The 19,809-nt window shown below is 41.5% G+C and overlaps 1 long non-coding RNA gene across 1 annotated transcript; it reads left to right on the forward strand.

Annotated features, from left to right (window-relative positions):
- Nucleotides 1-13: 13 nt before the first annotated feature.
- Nucleotides 14-18,350, forward strand: LOC308479372. Its single transcript, XR_013987649.1, has 4 exons — nucleotides 14-521; nucleotides 1,011-1,451; nucleotides 8,787-8,878; nucleotides 17,860-18,350. It is a non-coding gene; the product is annotated as an uncharacterized lncRNA (long non-coding RNA).
- The last annotated feature ends 1,459 nt before the right edge of the window (nucleotides 18,351-19,809 follow it).

Consider the following 19,809-nt stretch of genomic DNA (forward strand, 5'->3'; position numbering starts at 1 on the left):
ACATGAACAATACGCCCTCCAGTGTTGGGTAGAACTTGGTGCCTCTGCTCTCTCCCAAGTACTTTATGAAGGCACTTCATTATCTATCATAAAGTTTCTTAAATGTGTTGTGCCTTGCTCCTGTGCTCCTGACAGAAAGAATAGAGTCAGGGCCATAGAAGGGGGAACTCCCTCCAAGCGCTCAGTTTAAATTCTTCTCAGTCATTTGAACTTCAGCATTTGTGTTCCCTGGACATAGAAGAGTAGATTTTGAGGCTAGAAAAGAGACATGTGGCCCAAGCAAGTGTGGTAGAGCAATGGGCTCGCTGTGAAATAAATTTGGGTGTGTTCCTCACAGATTTATGCCCCCTATACAAAGGGAGGCAGTGCTATCCAGAGATGTTCTGCTTCCTGAAATGGAGGCCAATTTCATGCTACCACTACTGCTCCCCTTCCTTACTAAGGCCAAACTTGCAAAAGTCTTCCAGCATCCTTAGAACACCACCGATTTCTAACTTCATCAATCCATCCTCATGGATGAGGTAGGTTGCTTCACTCTGCTGCCTTTCGCTCTGAAGGCAGTTCATCTTGTGCCACACAGCCCTCAGAAACAGTTTGGTATGGTGTGAGCTAGAGTGTTGTCACTATTCCCATAGAAAAATGAGTTCTGATCTGTGACACTTAGCAGACTCCAAGTGAAAAATGCATATTAATAAAGCAATTCACAGGGTATGGTATCATGAATATAGGTAGGTTTGAAAGCTTAGCAGTGTGATTGCATCTCCACACAATGTCAGTAACATTTACAATTTCCACATCATTTTTAAAAGAGGAACATCATATGCTCCAGTAAGCACCACTGTGTTCAGGTTAATAATACCCCTTTGTATATCTGATTTGTTTTCCCATTAAAATGCTATTAGTATTTTTTCTTCAGTGTTTGAAAAAATTCTAAATAGGAGTTATGTCCATCAGACAACAAAATAGCCTATAAAAGTAGCTCCAACTTATCTTTTCTTTTTCCTTTTTAGGAAAACAGTATACATCAATCACACACTGGGGAGCGGATGGTCCTGTTTGATAGGCTTGCCTACTTATTTCTTTACCAAAGATAACATCTACAGCATCCATGTGTCTGACAGAAATGGCTTGAAGCTATGATGCAGTTGATCAAAAAGAAAATAAAAGTGAAATGCATGTCTCTACTTCCCCACAACCCAAACTTTTGCTGAGGTTAAGTGGAAACAGTGAGACGGGGTCATTCAATCAATCCACCAGTCAATCACACTGTGGGATATACTGCAGAGAGCAGCTTCCTCGGGACGTGATGGATGCAATATATACCTGACTCAGCAGCTACCAAGATTGCAGCAGATCACTGTAATTTGAAACTATGCGCACACAATTCATGCTTCGGTTTAAAGGAAAAGAACAACACATCTGCTGCTGAACCAGATCTTGGGATGGAAATGGTCAGTATCCTGAGTCTAGTAGTAGCGGTAGCGGTGGTAGTAGTAGTAGTTCTAACCAAATGAGAGCCACTGCCTTTATACCTATCACCTTGTCAATTACTGCTGGTTTCCATAAGATATATATCTGTGTCTTGTGCAGACTTATCTGATGTATCAAACCTGATTCGGATCATTCAGGATCAAATAGACAACTCCAAGTTTTCAATAGCTCTTATGGAATTAGCAAATATACCTACAGCTAGTTGCTCAGGGATGAGGAACCTGTGCACCTCCAGATGTTGGACTCCAACGCACATCAGCACCAGCCTGTATGGCCAAAGATCAGGAATGATGAGAGATGTAGTCAAGGAGCATATGAAGACCACAGGTTTATTATCCTTGTAGTATACCATACTATAGTCAGGATTTACTCCATTTTAAAAGGGAGCTAAAAATGAAATCCTTGCTATTAATATCTGCCAGTGAAGCATGGGAAATGTTAATCATTTGGGAGGAGGGTTGCTTGGGCATTGGCACTGATGTTACCCATTAAAGTTCATGGGTCTACATCAGTGTAAATTGCTTGTTAATTTTTTTCCCATCCCATCTAAAGAAAATGGGAGAAGGGTTCATTATTCACTTTATGCCTAATACTTTTCTGTTCTTTGGCTTTCTGCTTGCAAAGCACTTGGAGATCATGGGCCAAAAAGGGTGCCACAAGAAGCAAATTATTTTAAGTAAAATTTATTAATGTGAGTCGTTCCAATATATTAAACTGCAAAGCCAAGGCACTTCCTGAGTTATTAATGATCCTGAACCATAGATCTAGTACTTCCTCATTTTGGCTTTTATTAGCCAAGAATTCTACTGTGAGGCAACAGTAATAGAAAATTCACTCTTGGAGCCAAATTGAAAAGGAAAGAAGCAATCAGTTTACATTGGGGGGCTGCAGGGGCACAGTGGGTTTGGCCGCTTGAGAGCATAAGAAGAGCCCTGCAGGTCAGAGCAAAATGGCCCATCTAGTCCAGAATCCTGTTCTTACAGTGGCCAACCAGATGCTTTCCCTTTTGTGAGAATCCTATTAGAAGACTATACGATGGGCATTGCTATTCAAAGACTGTGTGCGCACCATGTCTTGTCGTCGATTATGTGGGGCAGGGCTTATCTCCCCCCCCCCCCAATATTTTATTCAAGTTGGCACCCCTGGCAGGGGGAGAGGACAGAATTCAGATTTTAAATGAGCGTCTGTTCTCTTCCAAACCACTGGAAGGCTGTGTCTACACTAACCTCTATCTTCCACAGACAAAGACCATCTGAGTTTTCCCCTCCTTTTGCCTCAATGCATTATTTATTGTCTTTATTTTTATTACTTATTATCTTCCCCTTTTGTACAGTACAGTCCTCTGCAAGTCCTTTCTCTAAAGAAAGTGGGCATAAAACTGCAGTCTCCTTTGGTAGTATTGTTTATTAAGACTGAAGGTGGCACTGTCTCTCAGAAGTACCTTCGGCAGAAGCATGCTGATAATTGAATTACCGTATTTTTCGCTCTATAAGACGCACCAGACCACAAGACGCACCTAGTTTTTGGAGGAGGAAAACAAGAAAAAAAATATTCTGAATCTCAGAAGCCAGAACAGCAAGAGGGATCGCTGCACAGTGAAATCAGCAATCCCTCTTGCTGTTCTGTCTTCTGGGATAGCTGTGCAGCCTGCATTCGCTCCATAAGACGCACACACATTTCCCCTTACTTTTTAGGAGGGGAAAAGTGAGTCTTATAGAGCAAAAAATACGGTATGTGGTGCTTCAACTATTCTAACTTCACAAGCATTACAGCATCATATATACATTATCTGCAAACAAGCTCCTAGGAAAGCGCATAAGCTGTAAAGGCTGCCTGTGACTATTTCTACAGTTCTGTGATAAGAATCATGCTGCAGACTCAGAAGTGACTTTTACTTAACACGCTGCCTGTTATGCCTTGAGATAAGATCTTCACTGGGGTACTTGGGTGAGGCCTGCAGGTAGACCTGTCTGGGTGAGGCTGTGGAAAGCAGAGCAGGTCTGGGTTGGAGCCAAGGGCAGTTTGGGGCAGCTCCAGGATCAAAGCCCATTGTTATTTTTAATAGGTCAAGGAGCTCATGACAAAATCTATTCATCTTGGTGTCAACACAATGCAACATGAAAGCTAGTTTGGTGGTAGATTTGGAGCAGAGCCATGACATTGGTGACAGGGGTGTAGCTCAATGCCTATTCCCTGACTTAAGTCACATTGCTCACCTCCAAATCTACAGCGAGCCACAGAGATGGAAACTCACTGTTATAAGAGCTTTTGTCTATACATTTAAAAAAATATATATATGCAGATGTGTGTGCAATTTAAGACAGGGAACCAGACTGGAGCACAGCATGTAACCTGTACTATAGCCCCAGACCCTAAATCAGGCTCTGCCCCACCAATGTTTTTCAGAAAGACAGCCACTGGAAGCTGTAAACACAGAGCATTTGCATCACATATAGTTTGACTTTAAAATGTGCTTTTTAGTTAAATGGCCTGTTAAAACAAACAATCCCTTATCAACTTCTGGCTAGGTCCATTTCTTTTGCTAGTTTGTTTGACAACCCTTTCTGTCCTGTATCAGAAAGACATGGCGTAAATTTAGGTAATTATGTTCTTTTGGTTAATTTCCATTGATCTTATGTACTGTATGTTTTTTGCAATCTTTATGTGCACTACTTAAAAACAGTTGAAATAAATAATAAATAAATATATTAGGAGAAGGAAGGAAGGTATACATCAGGTGCGTGGGGAAACTGTGGTCCTCCCTATGTTGTTGGACTCAAACTCCCATCAGCCCCAGGCAGCATTGCCAGTAGTCAGGGATTATGGGAGTTGCAGTCCCAAAGGTTCCCGTGTAACTGGTATAAACATAAGCCTGCCAGGAGAAAAGCCTCTGAATTTCACCTAACATAAAATTCAGTTTGTGGATTTGAAGGGTACTGCTCAGATGAAACACCTGCAGGAATTTTTGAGGAACTTTAAAATAAGTATAGTAAGGGTATTTTAAAAAATTCACAAGGGAGATGGTTAATTGGCACATCTCTGCCCACAGATTGTATTTCTCTGCTTTTGCTATCCATGTCTGGTGATTCTACACTGCTGTTTACTATCTTGTTACTTCAGTTCTCTCAGTTTCTAAAAGGTGTGACACTGTAGTGAATAATGTATGTTCCTCCAACGATAGATTTCTTCACTAATCATGTTTCTCAGTCTCTAGTTACAATTCCACCAACCCATTTGCTTCAAAATCAGCAGTAGGGATTTAGGTGGCATTCAGAAAACTCTCTAAATAAGAACTGAACTCATTGCTCTTCAGCCTTTTCAGGGTTTATGGTCACTGGCTTGTGTTAAACAGTGAAACTCGGTTTGGTTTTTTTAGGAACTTGGTATCAGTTGTTCCTGGAGGATGAAAGGTCCATGGTGCTGTATTCCTGCTTAAGCAATAGTCACTGCTTGCTCACGGTCATTCCACCATTATATAGAGAGGTGCCTAGGTGGTTGTATTTGATAGCCAAAACTCAACTTACGTTACTAGAAGAGTGGGTTTGTTGGGATTGATAGCTTGACCGTCGCTTCCTAGCTAAACGAAAACAATTTGCTGTAGTCAGAATTCATCTATGACGTGAGTTACTGTTTTCTATGTAGGGTCATAACAATGAATGATTTCTGTTTTCTATGTAGGGTCATAACAATGAATGATTTAGTCAGAGAGAAAGGACATGAAAGTATTGTTCCTTATGCATGTTGTTATTTACTTACACTCAAGGCTACAGAAGGAAACAAGAATGCTGCTGGATCAGAGCAAAGGTTCCTGTAGTGGGGCATCCAGTTACCCCACTGTTGGGCATCCATGAGCAGGGGCACATAAAAGGGACCTGCTTCCATTCCTACTGCCCTCCTTTCCCTTCATACCCATAGACACAGTCTCACAAACTTGGTCACCCTCTTCTGGACACTCTCCATTCGGTGATTTTATTTTATCCATCTTGTCTGTTATCTGTTCCAGTTGATTTCATTGAGCGTTCAGGTGCAGTGAGGCTGCAAGCAGCTGGGGGCTAACATGGGAAGATTAAATAATCACAGGGCAATCGCTTTGGGATAAAATAGGCTATAACTTTATTGATTACAAATGTAAGAAACTCTTGGCATAGGCAATGGTTGTATATCCAGAATCACCCAATCCGACTTCTGGTTGATTACTCAGCAGGGTTAATCCCAGGTTAAGGATCACCTCTTGGTGTACATCTTTTCTTTTTTTAATCTGATTTTTTTATTGAAAGCTTTGAACATATGATACAATAAAATCCAAAGAAATCTAAATAAAAATAGAGAATGAAAGAGGGGGGGACAAGAAATAAAGAAAGAAAGAAAGAAAGAAAATAGGAGGAGAGAGAGAGAGAGAGAGAGAGAGAGAGAGAGAGAGAGAAAGAAAGAAATAATATACAGAGCCCTGTATCGGGGTAGATCTTAACTCTTGTCTCACACAAAAGGGGGTAGACCCTTCCAGCTCTCAACTTGGGAGCTTCCATTTGTACTCCAGCCTCTCAGCCTCGGAGTTCTTCTCTTCCCTGCCTGTCATGCAGGGTTCTTCATCAGTCATCCATTATCTTCCTTACATATACCATATTGAGGTGATCTCCCTCTGGCCCGACTGTGATTAGTCAGAACCATGGATGAGTCAATGGAAGCCCCTGTGACCACTGGAGGAGGAAATAACATCCTTCCTGGTCCCACGGGAAACCAGCACCCCCACCCCACCCCCAGAGTCACTGCGACCAGCATCGGGCCGCAATCGCTGCACATCAGGGGAAGAGGCAAGCAGTCCTTGTGTGACCCTGAATTCTACCATTACAAGAGTGCAGAGAAAATATTGTCTCTCTCCACATTCTCCAAATCACACATCACAACACACTGGTTTCAAGGGCAGAGTTGCTAAATGAAGTAATTAGATGTCTGTTAGCTCCTGAAGCAAAATTCTGTTTACCCCACTGCCAACGACACTTTTACAGTTGCGATCCCACTCAAATCAAATTCAAGGAGAGCAACAAAGAACAGCCTGCCATTCCGCTATGAAAATAGGAGATCTTGCCACTGACTGAACTCTTTAACAGTAACACTGTCTTTCCAGAATATTAATGTATCTCACAAGCTCTTAACCGTTTTTCTCGGTGATGTTGATTGAAGGGCCTGAAGGAGATCAATAAAAAGTGCTGCATAAGGCTTATTTGTTTTAATCACCTTCAGATAAACCATAAGATATTGATCTTAAGCTTTTCAGCAGCTTGAAAAAGAGCCAAATCTTTATCAGTTTCTAATGGCATGCAGCCATTCTGAGGACTAATACCACACTGTTAGGGAAAGTTTCATGTGCTGTACTAGAAGCCTTGGAAAGCCAGTTTTTGCTTCCTCCCTTGCTGGTTGTGATGGAGAGTTGGAGCTGTCGATAGATTCTGATTAATGAACAAAGCAGCTAAGTGATGCTACAGAACATGATGGCTGCAAAACATATTTTTAATTTATTTCATAAAATTCATACACTTCTTGATTGTAAAAAAACAAAACAAAAACTCAAAGCGGTTTACAAAAATTGTGACTTTTATCTCCCCTCCCCTTTTTTGGTTTCTGATGTTCTTTAGAACTCTGGTTTCTCCTCTTCATGATGATCTTATTCTGCAGTTTGATAATATCTTGACATAGCTTTCAACTCGGCTTCAAATTTTGTAACCTACATTGTTCCTGTTGTCTTCACTGTTCCTTATTTAGTATGTCCCATCAACCCGTGCCTTTGAACAGCTGAAGTAAATGGCTGTATTCCATTAAGACCTTAAATGAAAAGTAAACTACTTATAGAAAACTATTTTTAAAAAAGCTGCTCCTTACAACCTGGCTTTGTACTCATTTCATCAATAAACTGAGCACTCTGGAATAAATTTTTCATAAGTTAGTCTTCATTAAATAGTAGCCGATCAACATTGAAGTGAGCAGTGCACCCATCCATTAGTAGTGATGTACCTTGAGCAGTTCATTTGATACGTGGAAAGATGTAACAGCAAGCAATATACAGTATTCTAATTTCAATACATGCCAAAGAATACTGCAGAGTAACTGGAGATTTTACCCTATCCCTATCCCCTATCTACATTTTAACTTCATGCAACTAACCTGTGAAGCTGGTTAGGTCAGGATAAAAGGGAATGATTTGCTCAAAGTCACCCAGTGAGCTTCTTGGCTGACCTTGAATCTAACACATTCCAACACTCTCCAGTCCGAATCTATCCACTACAACACAATGGTTCTGTTGATGTTTGGACAAAGTATAACAACTCCAAAGCCAAATCTGGTGGTCTCTGAAGCAATAACATCTAACCAGTCTAGGAAGCATATAGATCCCTACTCAAGGGGCTGTGGTTTGGGGCAGCAGTTGTGTTGAAAACAAAACATTTGAATTTGATCATAGATTATTTAAGTCTATGGAAGCCTGTCAGTGCAGAGAGTTGACTATACCCAATGACCTTTGTAGAGTTCTGTGGATTCCATTACACTGAATTTATCATGATGAACCTTGCCTTCTACAAAATGTCATGCAACATTTAATTGTTTTATGACACAAATGGCATTTTCTTTTGCTGCCATTTAAACTGTGTTGAAAAGATATGTTCTACTTTTACTTCCTCTTCATACATCTCAACACTATTGCCACCTGTAAAGAAGTTTTCCACTACCTTTTTCTCAATAAACTATTTTCCATTTGTTTTGCAAGGACTGCAAGATCCAGGGCCCCAGGTTAACCACCTAATGTATATCATACTTTGTGAAATGAATTTATGGTGCTGTATAAATGCCTATGGTAAACCTAGCTTTTGACCTTTATTTAATGTGTACACTGATTGCTTCGGTATTTAGAGGCAAAACCTTTGAAGTTTAAGGTAGGTATTTTGACAAATAAAATACCCTGTCTTGATTACTGTGCAGATTAACATTTAAAATGTCAAACATTTGGGGGCATAGTCAAAATATAAGTCTAACGTGTATGTCATACTGTTGGAACAGCAAGAAAAAGCTAAAGTGCAAGAAGGAAAATGGAAACTAAAGCACAGGAAGAAATTCTAACTAAGCTCCTCTTTTTCTACCTCCATTATAGCTTTCTCTTGCAAACACTTATGGCATTGTCCTTTGAAATACTTCTTTGAAGCATCACTGTGGTAGCTACTGTGGTAGAAAGTCAGGAGCTTTCAGGCTTCCAGGAAGAACATATACTGCTACTTTCTAACAGGACTCAACCATTTATTTTAATGTAGAACACAATCAAGGTCAGAACCTCTAACAGCAGTCAGCCATCTTGAAACAAACAACAACCAGCAGTTCTTCTGTCCCATGCAGCCTCAGTAAGGTAGGTGGCATCTCCTACAATTATTAACCATTCAGTCTCCCAGTATTGAAAAACCTCTTCGTTTATCCACTGAGCCCTCTGGTCTGGCAGTGCTGTCACATAACATCAGGCCAGTCCAAAATAAGACCATGGTGATCCACAATTTGATCATGAATGAAGAAAGAACTGAACTGGTGAAACCTCAGTGGGTGAACTAAGTGCATCTAACTTAACTCAGATGTGCCCACCCAGATAGCACTAGTCCAGACTCGATCTTGGGATGGGCTTAGAGGGCCTGCACTTGGTGCTTTGCCTGTGAGACCCCACCCCTTTTATTGAAGTTGGTGGAGAGGGTCAAGGTGGGGCAACTGTAGATGATATGGATTATCTAGACTCATTCCAGTTTCTTTTCAGGCTTGGTCAGGGAACTGAATCAGCCTTGCTTGTCCTGATGGATTCCCTTTTGTTTAGAATGGGATCAGCAGCATGCAACCTTATTCCATCTTCTCGTTCCCTACACCTTTTGTTACCACTGACTATGAGATACTCCTGAACCAGCTGTGTGGGGACACTTTGTTAGAGTGGTTATGGTCCTACCTATAGAGCTGAGACCAGAAAATAGTATTAGTAGAGTGCTTTTCAGATCCCTGGCAGCGGGCACACTTGGAATTTTGAGATAGTGCTATTGGCACCTGGCACAAAATGGCTGCTGTGTTGTGTGTGACTGCCACATTGAAAACAGCATAAAAAGAGATGAAAATGGTGCAGATGGTCTCCCACATCTCGTATATGGTGGATTTCTGAGTGGATATTTGCTGAAACTTTCCATGGATGTCAGAGGGAGTACTGGTGACTATGGGCAGCAGATTGACAACCCCTGTTCTAGGCAGATGCTCCATATCACAGTTCATTGGCTTCCCACAAGGCTACACACAAGGTTACCTGCCACGGCAAACTTTGGTAATACAGCTCCCTGAGTGAGGACAAAATCCCCCCCCCCCTCTTATTTTCACAATACAGTGGTACCTCGGGTTAAGAACTTAATTCGTTCCGGAGGTCTGTTCTTAACCTGAAACTGTTCTTAACCTGAGGCACCACTTTAGCTAATGGGACCTCCCGCTGCTGCTGCTGCGCCACTGGAGCATGATTTCTGTTCTCATTCTGAAGCAAAGTTCTTAACCCGAGGTACTATTTCTGGGTTAACGGAGTCTGTAACCTGAAGCGTCTGTAACCTGAAGCGTCTGTGACCCGAGGTACCACTGTAATTCCTTTTTAATTCATTATTCCTTTTTAATTCATCATTATCTTGTGTCTCCTCGGCTCAGCGCCTGGGGTGGGGGTGGGGGACTGCCCACACCTCTATAAATCCACCACTGGCTATATTTGTCCAAAAAGGTTGGCAATGCCCTTGCTGAAGTTTATATAGTATTTTGTGATTGTAGATCATGATTTGATGCTGCTTCCCAATCTCAGAATATTAGATAAAATTCAAGTGTTCTAATCACTAGGTGTATTCTACCACTGCCTGAAACAGAGTAGGAAGGAAATCTGGTGAAATTATTCAGAGTAATATACCAAGAGAGCCATGAAAAGACTCTGCAGCAAAGCTTTTCCCCCATTTGCTTCTGTTGTTACTCATATTTCATCGGGATGTTCATTCACCATTGACCTCTTTGTAGCATGTTGTTAAATCAAATTTACTTGAGGTTAAATTGGTATGCTGCTTGGTGAGAGATTTTACTTTAAAGTCAAAGCTGACATGATGTCCCATCTCAAGAATAAACACTGAGACATAAAATATTATCACTTCTGTTAACTTCTAGGAAGGGGGTTTCAGGCTTCAGGATATAACTGGACGAAGCTCAGGAAGACATTATTACTCCAGTGAAGTGGTGTAGTGATTGTTAGGTCATTCAGATATTTTTAGTTCCTTAAAACTGACACCAAGTGTTCTCAAGGCCACATTATGAATTCACATAAACATTCGCTCATTGGGCCTCATTCTAATGCAGCCCTGAAAAAGAGGATGGCACAATCTCTGATAATGTAATCAAGGTTTCCAAAGCATGTTTTTACATGTCTTGTTTAGTCTTATTCATGTGTGTACATTTCCAGTAACTTCTGAGATAGTAAAATTTTGTCTAATTTTTAAAAAATAATAATTATTTAATGCGTTCTTACTTGTTACTGCTCATGAACCAAGACACTGTGCTTTATCTCACTTCCTCCTCGTTGCTGTCCCTTAATTTACAAATAACAATAGAACCACCAACAATAATAAATTAATCCCCTGGTGAGGATTTCCTTTTATGCCTGCATTTCCAGGCCTACACTAAATGGTTTTTGTTTGTTTGTTTGTTTTATTCTTTTAGTCAAATAGGTGCCCAAACAGAATATTAAGTGCAGTTTATAAGAGAATGTTGATTCCCCCTACAACAAAATCTGTGCTTTCTCTGATGGGAGCACTAATTATCATAGTATACTCAGCATTTTTTGTTGTTTTTGTTTCATGAAAGAAAGATATGCAGTTTTGTAGTTTAACAGCTATCCAATGCATTCTTGCTGGGGAGTAAGCCCCTCTGAACTCAGTGGTACTTATTTCCAAGTAAACGAGTTTAGCATTGTGTTTTTAATCCCATTATCTATTCATATAGATCCTATTTATCTAGGATTACAGTAACCTTCATCCTGTTCTTCTCTCCTAAACCACCACTGTCTGTGGACAGAGATAACATTGTTTGGGTGCTGTAACTACTACAGTATATATAAAATTTCAAACCAAACCACAAAGCAGCAGGGTATCAATGGTTTTGTTTCTTTTAACTGTAAAGTATGAAAAATACATTAGACAGAGGCAGGGGTGGGTTGCCAAGTGGGGCAAATCTGCAATAGTAGCCTCCCTACCATTTATAGGCAGGCAGAGGAACAAGACAGCCTCCTGTTCAGCCCTTCCCTCTGGCTGGTCAAAGTCCTCCCACCTCCTTGATGTGGATCTCAGTCCACAGGAAGGGCAGAGGAGAGAGCATCTCTTCTTCCCACTGCCTGACATCTAGGGTCACCTCACTCCTCTACCTTTGGGTGCCAGTCTTACAGCCCCTATCCCCACCTGCTCCTTTTCTTCCTTCCTTGGTAGCTCAGCTGGTAGAGCATGAGACTCTTAATCTCAGGATTGTGGGTTCAAGCCCCAAATTGGGCCAAATATTGCTGTATTGCATGAGGTTGGACTAGATGACCTTTGTGATACCTTACAACTCCACAATTCTATGATTCCTCTTCTTCTGTCTGAGGCTGCCAAGACATGCAATTTCAATCTTGCTCTTTCGATCTCTGCCCCACAAAATGTAAAATACTAGAAATGATTGGACACTTTCCCCACCCCACCACTTCTATTTTCACAAGCATGTCCTTCTCTGTGTTCTGAAAAGGAAATATTTAAATTCCAAACCGCCCATGGGAAGTTAAACCATAACCACCAACACATCTTAACTGCTGCAATGCCTACAAATTTCTTCTATCAAAGGATTGGAGTGGAGTTATGGCCATTTGAAAATTTCCTAATAGTTAATGGGGGTGGGGAAATGAAGAAATGGCTGCCCTTGTGGGAAAACCACTGGGGGACCTTCTGAAATTTGGTAGGATATATGCCTTCAGAAGTGGAAACTTGTTGCAAATTTCAGATTATTCTGTCCTTTTTACAACACACACACACACACACACACACACACACACCAAATATCCCTGGGCCTATCTGCCTTTAATTTATCTATTTGGGTGTGGATAAAATGCCTGCAAATTTCATCCACTTCTATCAAAAGGGAGGAAGTTAAAAATAACTTCCTCCCTTTTGATAGAATAACTTCCCTGCAAACAAAAATAAAGATTTGAAAGAGAAATTAAGCAAATTGAAGTTGACCTTTAAACAAATCAAGCAGACTACAAAGCACTTCAGATCAAGACAGGCTGTTTTCCAAAGCACCAAATTGGGGTCCAAATTAAATACGCATCTTAGCACACATCCCCAATAATTAGTTTTTATGGTTTATAGCAGGATTGAGAAACTTGTGACCATCTGGGTGTTGCCAGACTGCAATGCCTATCATCCCTGATCTTTTGCCAAGCTTGCTGGAGCTGATGGGAGTTGGAGTCCAACAACCTCTGGTTGTCCATCGTTGTTTTATGTTTTCCATCCTTGTTTTATAGAGAACTTAGACTCAGGTGTGACTTGTGATCCAGATACCATGAAATTCTCATGGGAGTCTCCAGGATTATTCCAGAGGTGTTAGTTGTGGATTACATTCACAGGACACTATTCAGTCAAATGTAAGCACATGCTTAGCTCTATCACATTAACAGTGATACTTAGAAGTGCTTTATTTTGGTTGAATCACACTCTTAGTGATTTTCTCAAGTCTGATCAGCTGCTGAGCTGGATTACAGCTCAAGTCTCTCAGGTACAAATATAATAATAGCCACTGAACCAGAGGAGCTCAGCTGTAAATATATGTTCCAGTTGCCACACTGGTGTCTCTGGAGTTGCTGCCTTGAATGCCATGTGTTATTAACTATTGAGAAATTTGGATGGGAGAATAGCACTATTAGTGTTTTATATATGAGACTACCTCCCTCCTTGTGTCCTTCAATCCAGTATAATTAAATTGAGGGTTGGATTCTTCAAAGAACTGTGTTATGCAGTAAGGAATGAATAAATGAATGAATGAATGTATAAAATGAGATTAATTTCTTATATTGCAATTGTGATGATAATGCCTGTTCACATAGAGCCAGTTCATGTACTTCTTACTTAAAATTTACAGATGAGCGGGGTGGTATGGATGGTGTGGTGCTTGTTTTTAACAGCAGCTTCATGTACAGAATCAGAATATGAAAGTTTTAATGGGAGAAGAATAAATATTATAACTTACCATTGTCCGCACATCAAACTGGAAACCCTATTCTCTCTCAGTTGTCAGAGCACAAAAGGTGGCCCAAGGTCAATAGCACTGATTTCACACACACAGAAAAGGTTTCCCACCTGCATGCAACTTTACACGTTTTCTTTCTATGCCACTTTTCTTAATTTTACAAATTGATGTTTGATCTCTGCTTTGAAGGGTTGTGGAGCAGAGTGTTAACTGATCTAACAGCAGCAAATCCTTCTTGCAGGGAATCTAAATCAACCCTCTGTGTTGAGTTCTGCATCACTAAAACAGAATCCTGCCTCTTGGCTTAATTATAACAAAGCTTTTCTGTTGGAGAAGAAAAAAAGAAGTTACGCTGCCACCAAAATAAACAAACCTCATAATTCTTCTCCCAAACTGCAATCACTCAGCTCTCAATAGAATGAAACTTCACTTTATTGGGTTCATTTTCAATGCTGTCATCTTTGCCCGCAACCCTGGGATGAACTCAGTCCTATTGTGTTCACAATGCCATCATGGCTATAGAAAGAGCAGAGCTGATCTGAAACACAGGTAAAATTGTCCCCTCAGCCTGCAATCCTTTCAGTTTCCTCAGTGGTGTTGCCAATTTAAAGATGACAACTGTTCCTCTGAGATTCACTTTCCATCTGCCTCTGCTTTCAAAACACTCAACAACACTTCTACTCCTTAACTCCTAAATATATTCACTGACAGATTTTATGCACGCACACAAAAACCATTAAAAATTGCCGTACCTGAACAGATCATGGGTTCATCTGTTCTTATATTCTGCCTTGGCAGTATCTCAAAGGAAACTTAAAGCTCCCATTCTACACCTGGCCAATTAAAAAGTGCTATACAGTATGTAAAGAATGCCATTAACTTCCTGGTTACTTTAGCCACCTAAAAAAGAAAAAGAAACCTTCTATTGCCTAGTTGCAAAGGGGGGTATTTCTACAATTATAGAGTTGTGCAATGTGTTATATATTCTCCCAGGACATAAGCCAAGAGGAGCATAGCCAAAAACAACAACTTTAATAATAAACGAAACTTCAGTGTAACTAGGGGTGGGGAATCTCCAGCCCTGGGAGCCTGAATACAGCTCTTCAGGCTTTCTCCGTGCCCCTCAAGTGTTTTTGCCTGGCCACACGAGTCTTTGAACTGTGGTAATGCCTCTTGTTTGCCTGAATGGAGAGACATCTTTCTGGGTGTAGACAACTCTGAGCATTTGAAACTGGGACAAAAGTGCTAGCATAATAATCAGGAAAACTATCATGGCTATAACCTTCTGAATGCACCCCTATTGTTGGTGTACCTGCTTTCCACTCTACTGTCCCAATGGGCACCAGCCACCACTACTGCACATTTTATTCAAGACAACCTAGTCTGTATAAAATTACCCTAATATGCCATCACTGTTTCTCTTATTCCATATGCCTGTTATTTGTCTGTGGGAAATGCTGTTTCAATTTAGTATGCTATATAAATCAGCTAATATTAACCTGCTTCTCCAGTGCACAGGGTATTATATTTTCTTAAGTGTATTGTCTCCAAATGTAATCAGTTTACTGGATATTTATATGCAGGTCTGTAGAGCAAATCCAGGTGTGTTTCTGAACTCATTTTGGGTTCAGTCTGTTCTATAGGAAGCTACGTCTAAAAATAAAAAGTCATAATTCCAAGTGGCATAAACATGTGCATAATGCAAAACACACACACACACACACAAAGAAATGTAATTTCTGCTTGGCTTAAAATTTATATTGATAGAGATAGTGAGAAAGAACCCCCTTAGGCCTCAGAATTTCCCCTTAAGAACACCAGGAACTGTGTTCCCTTTTGGGACAAGGAGGCACAACAGAGGCAGTGGTGTCTTTATGATATATGCTTTATTTACACATATATACAACCGGAACCTAGATGGAGGGATTGTGGGGCATTCACATCCTAAGAGGGCCTTGTGCTTTCCAGCAGCGCAGCATTGGATTCAGGGGCATCCTAAGCGCCATCCCCCTGTCTCTCTTTAACAGCCTGCTCAAGCCAGCCAGTATGGCTGCTGTCCCTCAGTCCCCACATGGAGTTCTGCCCACTTCCTCCTCCTTGCCAGCAATATTTGCAGAAAAACAACAACTACTCCCCTTCTACTTCCAGCAAACACACATCCTGGTCACCCTGGCATCTTCTGTAAAAGATTGCAAAAGGCACTTTTACCTTTTAGGCCAAAGGTAATCCTACCCCAAAACTACTGGGGCCTTATGTTTTGTCAATGGCTTATCATTACTAAACAAACTAGGCTGTCAGGGAACTGCCATCGGAGCCGGGGGAGATGGAGGGCTCCAGAGGGATTCCGGAGAGCGTCCCGGGAGGGAGAGAAGCAGCACATCTTCTGGGGAAGGAAATCAGCGTAGCACCAGTGGAGAAGGGGGGCAGATGGGGGAATCGGCGAGGTGGCTCCATGACTCTTTGCCGGGGACCAGCGGGGAGAGCACGGGTCCTCCGCTGCCCACACCCTCCCTGCGCAGAAGGCTTCCGCGCAGGGAGACTAGGCAGAGACTAGGCGTCAAAGAACTTCTTTGCTGGAAGAAGTTCAAGAAACGCCCACTGACGGATTCTGCCAGCGATTGAGACAGCCACGGGCGAGTGGCTGTCCGGACAGAAAGGGTTCACTCAGGCAACCCAGCCAGGTGTGGTGCCGATTTACGCACGAGCATAAATGGAGGTTGGATGGCGGCTAACAGATTGAGGTTGAATCCTGACAAGACAGAAGTACTGTTTTTGGGGGACAGGAGGCGGGCAGGTGTGGAGGATTCCCTGGTCCTGAATGGGGTAACTGAGCCCCTGAAGGACCAGGTGCGCAGCCTGGGAGTCATTTTGGACTCACAGCTGTCCATTGAGGCACAGGTCAAATCTGTGTCCAGGGCAGCTGTTTACCAGCTCCATCTGGTACGCAGGCTGAGACCCTATCTGCCTGCGGACTGCCTCGCCAGAGTGGTGCATGCTCTGGTTATCTCCCGCTTAGATTATTGCAATGCGTTCTACGTGGGGCTACCTTTGAAGGTGACCCGGAAACTACAACTAATCCAGAACGCGGCAGCTAGACTGGTGACTGGGAGTGGCCGCAGAGACCACATAACACCGGTCTTGAAAGACCTACATTGGCTCCCAGTACGTTTCCGAGCACAATTCAAAGTGTTGGTGCTGACCTTTAAAGCCCTAAACGGCCTTGGTCCAGTATAACTGAAGGAGCGTCTCCACCCCCATCGTTCTACCCGGACACTGAGGTCCAGCACCGAGGGCCTTCTGGCGGTTCCCTCACTGCGAGAAGCCAAGTTACAGGGAACCAGGCAGAGGGCCTTCTCGGTAGTGGCGCCTTCCCTGTGGAACACCCTCCCACCAGATGTCAAAGAGAACAACAACTACCAGGCTTTTAGAAGACATCTGAAGGCAGCCCTGTTTCGGGAAGCTTTTAATGTTTGATGTATTATAGCATTTTAATATTCTTTTGGAAGCCGCCCAGAGTGGCCGGGGAAGCCCAGCCAGATGGGCGGGGTATAAATAATAAATTATTATTATTATATTATTATTATTACATAGGCTATTGTAAGCTTTTCATTTCTTCAGTGACCCTCAACGGGCCTTGCCAGGCTGGCCTCATGAGGAAGCTAGCCTGTATTATTTCCAGCCCTTGCTAAATTCAGGAGTTTATGAGGTTGTTCAAATTCTAACCCTTCGCTGAATGTAGAGGTTGGAGGGGGTAGTGGTCTGCCACCCACAACTCATAACAATTCTCAGCACTTCTCTTAAGGTTTCAAACCATCCCAGTGTCCCCAGCCAGCAAGCCCATATTATCATCCCTATATTCCAGATGAGAGGCTGATAAATAGTGTCCCTTGTTTAAGAGCATAGCCAAGATAAGATTTGAAACAAAGACTTCACAACATGCACTAGACATCTAATTGTGTAATGTAGAAGTTAACGGCTAAGCTACACGTGGCCTGTAGATTTCTACATGTATGGACATTTAAGCACGTGGCTGTCCAATCAAAGAGATCACAATTCCATCCATGTCTTTGCCCACCACAGGAGACCATGATGTGCATAATATTTCTGTCTTACGTTTGGGCAAAGGGTAATAAATTTGGATGTAGCTCAGCTTACAGGAAGTCTGTCATCAGAATCAGGAAGATACAACAAAGATTTAACAGAGCACTAACCTTTAATCCAGTTATGAGGCAGGCCTAGCTGTGTTGACTAAGAGAAAGAACCTGGCACACCCAGAGAGTCAGAGACATGCATCTTGGATGCGAGTTCTGGAAGACCTAATTCCTGTTTTGCAAGCCTTTTTTCACCTGGCCTGGAAGAGCAGGGCCCCGATTGCAGCTACAAAGCTGAGGCTATTGGGTTGGGGGATTGTTTAAGAGGGGTTGAGATTAGGGTGGAATGGTTGCTGTCACTGATTATTTTTTGTATCTTTATTTTAGATCTTATGTGGAAATTGTTCAGTTTGGTTGTATATTTGTTATGTTTTGTTTATTGCTTATGACTACTTTTGTTGTAATTATGTATTTTTTCATGTTATGCTGCCTCAAGCATGGTTTGAACTATGGCAAGGCAGCATAAAAATAAAATTACATATTTATATATGCACACCCAAAGAAATTTAATATGAACAGAAAATGGGCATCTTAAAGATACATTTATTGGTTCAAGGAAAATAATAATAAAGAAGGGAGAATTCCTATATCCAAGTTTGGAGAAAGTGTTTTTGGGTGAGAGAACCCCAGCAGAACATTGCAGAATATGTAGCAAAGTAAAGCATGGAAATATAAACTGTTAAATGTTTAAAATATGCCCTTTAAAGGGAGTTCCAAAGTTTATCTCCTCTACCATAGAAAAGGACAACATGTTTGGCAAGTTAAAAAAAAGGGTTACTTACAAGCTCTTCAAAGATCAGGTACATGTGCTTCAGAAAGTTGCACATGCAGTAAAACTTGGCTTAGTTAAAAAGTGGTGAAAGTTCCTAAATTATTGGTATAAGAATTCAAGAGTGAGAGCCTTGCAGTTTGAGCTGGAACAACCAGTTCAAACTTCTTTACACGGTGAGCAACTCAGGTAGACTGAGGAACAATAGGCTTGATTACCCATTTCCTCCCATGGTAAGGGAAGTGGACATAGCTATGCCAGGCAGGACAGTTTACTCTATGGTATTAACCCCCTTCATGCATTAATTAGTTTTAAGCATGTTGATTATATGAGGCTGATTATCCCACAACATTCACATATATCAGAATATGTGCCTTCAACATATGTATGCCTTTATTTGAGGGTTTATACCCAACTCTTTAGCAAATTCCATGTGTGGTTTACAAAAAAACAAAAACCCTACCAGGTGGATACAGATTAAATATTAGCAAAGGGGTTGCCTTATAATGTCCCAGTAATATTCCCAAATAGCCATTTCCATGATGCTTGTCTGTTCAGCAGCTACTGGTACCTACCTGTGTGTCCTTAGTATTGCTTTGCTGATTCAGTGATGTCAATGAATAAGTGTTCTGGTGAGAGCAGCATGGAAACTTTAGTTGGCAAAAAAGATACTCCTCTCATGGTAATTATTACAGTGTAATAGAAGAGGACACACTTGTAGTGTGTGTTGCTTGTCTCTTTAAGAGACATGCCTGGTCTTGAAAAGAAGCCTCCCTCCCTGGGTATGGTCCCCCCCACCAAATAGCTAAATGGGAACTGATTGGCTCATCTGTTTTATTTATGTAGCAATTGCTAGCCACTATGTTGCATTGTTGATCACAGATAAGTATAGTTACTGAAGTTTTCTCAACTCCTGGTCTTTGGACAGATGCATTGTAAGACTTCCTCACACAGCAAGTACTCTCCCCAAATACCCAGGATATGACAATACTAGTCAATAAGTTTAGACAAAACCTTGATTAACTAATGAACATTGATGCTTAATTTAGCTTAAGGTGTGTGATTCTAGGAATATCAAACAAAAAATAAGGGACTTGATGGCATTTGTCT

This window comes from Podarcis pityusensis (genome assembly GCF_964106645.2).
Source record: "Podarcis pityusensis genome assembly, chromosome: 1".
Lineage (NCBI taxonomy): Eukaryota > Metazoa > Chordata > Lepidosauria > Squamata > Lacertidae > Podarcis > Podarcis pityusensis.